This window comes from Arachis ipaensis, chromosome B6 (genome assembly GCF_059453495.1).
Source record: "Arachis ipaensis isolate K30076 ecotype BB chromosome B6, ASM5945349v1, whole genome shotgun sequence".
Lineage (NCBI taxonomy): Eukaryota > Viridiplantae > Streptophyta > Magnoliopsida > Fabales > Fabaceae > Arachis > Arachis ipaensis.
Window position 1 is genome coordinate 51,786,130 of NC_142441.1, and position 3,906 is coordinate 51,790,035.

Below are 3,906 nucleotides of genomic sequence, written 5' to 3' on the forward strand. Positions count from 1 at the left end.
TATTATGTTGCATTACTCATGACTTGGACTAGAGCTTTGATGCACTTTATTGCTTGATTTCAGGACCAAAAAGAAAGCAAGAAAAGGGGAGGTAACTTGCAAGATTAATGAGAAAAGTGATTGCCAATAACATTCTCAAAATGCCATCAATGCCCACGTTAGAGAGTCACGTTAACTAAGTTAACGTGAACTCTAACGTGGAGAAGAGAAGTTGAGCCAACGTTAGTGACACTTAACATTGTCACTAACGTTGGCAATTACTCATAAGTGGCCACGATAGAAGCCACGTTAACCTAGTTAACGTGGCCTCTAACGTTAAGGGGGGGAAGAGAAGCCAACGTTAGTGACACTCAACATTGTCACTAACGTTGGCCTATGGTGCAAAGTACCACGTTAACTCCCACGTTAACTTGGTTAACGTGGGAACTAACGTAAAGGATGAAGAGTTGTCGACAACGTTAGTGACACTCAACATTGTCACTAACGTTGAAGCAACCACACAACCCACAAGAGTCACGTTAACCTCCACGTTAACTTAGTTAACGTGGAAGCTAACGATGAGGAATGAAGGATGAGCCAACGTTAGTGACACTCAACATTGTCACTAACGTTGGGATGGCTAAAGATGGCCACGTTAGAGGCCATGTTAACCTAGTTAACGTGGACTCTAACGTGAGACCCAGGGGCACATTGGAACGTTAGTGACAATGTTGAGTGTCACTAACGTTCTCGAAGGTTGGCAAGGACCACGTTAGAAGCCACGTTAACCTAGTTAACGTGGACTTTAACGTGAAACAAGAAGGGGCACACTGGAACGTTAGTGACAATATTGAGTGTCACTAACGTTCTCGAAGGATTAACAAGGCAACGTTATCGTGGGTTTTAACGTAAGGCAAAGGGGTGCATTGGAACGTTAGTGACAATGTTAAGTGTCATTAACGTTCTCGAACTTATATTCTCACTAAATATTAACACCCCTAACGTCCTGAGCTGAAGTCTCTGCCCACTTAGCACTTTCTCTCTGCAAGTAAAGCCAAGCCCAAATGAAGAAAAGAACTGCTTCAAACTCAAGATCCAAAGGCCCAAGACTTGAAGAGTAAACTAGAAGCTGAGAAGAGTAGTATATATAGGAGTAGCTTTGAATTGTAAAGAAGCTCTGGAGGCTGGGAAAAAGAGAACTACTCTCTGTATTTTACTTTCTTTGCAAATTCTAGTTTTATGATGTATTCTCCATCTTTGTTTTCATTTTCAAGAGCTATGAACAACTAAACCCCTTTCATTGGGTTAGGGAGCTCTGTTGTAATTTGATGGATCAATACTAATTTTCATTATTCTTCTTCTATCTTTCCTCTTGATTTTACTTGAAAGCTTTCGATCTTCATCCAATTGAGTAGTTATCTTGGAAGAGAAGCTATTCAAACTTGGATCTCTTTTGAACCTTGAAAGAGGAATGAAGAGATCAAGCTAGAAATGCTTTCTCATGCTGGACCAAATTAGGTTTGGATGGGTATGTGACTATAACCCTCTCAATACTTGATTTGGGAAATGCATGTGGTATAATCAGTGACCATACTTCATCTCTTCTCATGAGCAATTGACCAAGGAATTGGCTATTGATCAAGATTTGAGAGATTGAATTGCAAGAAATTGTAATTCAATCACTTAAGATTGCCAAGGAGATCAATGAGTGCATTGATTGAGGAAGAGATGAAAATGAACTTGATCCGGAGAATTGCAACATCTCCTAAGCCCAATGAACTCCCCATCTCTGATCTTACCCATTCTCTTTAATTTCTGCCATTTACTTTTATGAGCAAATCCCCCATTCCCATTTACAATTCCACAATTTATTTTCAGTCATTTACTTCCAGTCCTTTAATTCTAGCATTTACTTTTCTGTTATTTACATTCCCGCCATTTTATTTTCTGCAACTCTCAACCCAAATCTTGGATTCGCTCAACTAGAACATTCTTCTAATTAAAGTTGCTTGATCAATCAATCCCTGTGGGATTCGACCTCACTCTATTGTGAGTTTTTACTTGACGACAACTTCGGTACACTTGCCGAAGGGAGATTTGTTGAGAGGCAAGTTTTCTGTGCATCAAGTTTATGGCGCCGTTGCCGGGGATTGATTGTGCATCAACAATGATGAGATTGGAAGATCACTAGATTGAGCATTTTATTTTGTGAATTTCATTTTCTATTTGAGTGATTTACTTTTTGTTTTAGTTATACTTCTTCCCTTCTCCCTCTACTCTTTTGTTTTTTTTTTTTGTTATTTTCAATTCTGTTTGCTAACCCACTAACTGTTTGATATATTGCATCACCCACAACTAACAGCAATTCTGACACAAATACTATCTGTACCTATTTTCTCTGCTAGTACTTGTTGGTTGTATAACAGGGAGAAGAAGCGGGGCTTCAACTTCCTTTGATTCTGAACCGGAGAGAACCTTCCTTAGACTAAGGAGGGAGGCAAAAGAAAACGAGTAGTTGGTGCTGAAGAAGAGGAGGAATAGTTTGAGGAATACTTTGAACCAAACATGGAAGAAAACATGGAAAATCATCATGAAGAAGAGACTCACAACCATGGCAGAGGAGGTGGAGCAAATCATGCTGGGGAGGATAGAAGAGTTTTGGGCTCTTACATTAATTCAAACCCAGGCAATTGTGGAAGTAGCATCCAAAAGCCAACAATCCATGCCAACAACTTTGAACTTAAACCACAGCTCATCACCCTTGTTCAGAACAACTGTTCGTTTAGAGGAGGTGTTCAAGAAGACCCCAATCAACATTTGACCACCTTCCTGAGAATATGTGACACAGTGAAATCTAATGGTGTTCATCCTGACGCCTATAGACTGCTCTTATTTCCCTTCTCACTCAGAGACAAGGCAGCCAAGTGGCTGGAATCCTTCCCAAGGGAGAGCTTGACAACTTGGGAGGATGTGGTGAACAAATTCTTAGCAAGATTCTACCCTCCTCAACGAATCAATAGGCTGAGAGTTGAGGTTCAAACCTTCAGGCAACAAGATGGTGAGACTCTGTATGAAGCATGGGAGAGGTTCAAAGACTTAACAAGGAGGTGTCCACCTGACATGTTCAACGAATGGGTCCAGCTGCACATTTTCTATGAAGGGCTCTCTTATGAGTCAAAGAAGGCAGTAGACCATTCATCTGGAGGATCCTTGAACAAGAAGAAGACCATTGAGGAAGCCATAGATGTTATTAAAATAGTAGCAGAAAATGACTACTTCTATGCTTTCGAAAGAGCGAACACAAGAGGAGTGATGGAGCTAAACAATGTAGATGCTCTGTTGGCCCAAAACAAGCTCATTACCCAGCAGCTGGCTGACCTCACCAAAAAAATGGAGAGGAACTATGTAGCAGCAATCTCATCTTCATCAACAATCCAAGAAGGAGTGAATGAAGAAGCAGAGGGGAGTCAGGAGCAAGCCAACTACATGGGAATTCACCAAGGAAAAACTATGATCCATACTCCAAGACTTACAACCCTGGATGGAGAAATCACCCGAACTTTGGGTGGGAAAGTGAGCAAGATCAAAAGCAATTCACCTAGAGGACATCTCAACACCCCCACAACAACACTTCTCCACATACTTATCAAAACTAAAACAGCACGTCTGCTCCGAATCACTCATCAATTGATGACAAGCTCTCTAAGATTGAAGCCTTACTTGAAGGAATACGCCAAGAGATTCAAGAAAATAAGGTGTTCAAAGAGGAGGTGCGAGCCCATATTAAGAACCAGGGAGAGACCATCAGGAAGCTGGAATTTCAGGTGGGATATTTAGCTGAGAAGATTCCCAAACCTACTGATAGCTTCCCAAGTGACACGGAGAAAAACCCCAAGGGAGAAGCAAAGAAAGTAAGATGGAAAGATT

The 3,906-nt window shown here is 41.0% G+C and overlaps 1 non-coding gene across 1 annotated transcript; it reads right to left on the bottom strand.

Moving 5' to 3' along the window:
- Window positions 1-2,997: 2,997 nt before the first annotated feature.
- Window positions 2,998-3,101, bottom strand: LOC148555557 (small nucleolar RNA R71). Its single transcript, XR_015886601.1, has one exon. It is a non-coding gene; the product is annotated as a small nucleolar RNA R71 (small nucleolar RNA).
- Between the last annotated feature and the right edge of the window lie 805 nt (window positions 3,102-3,906).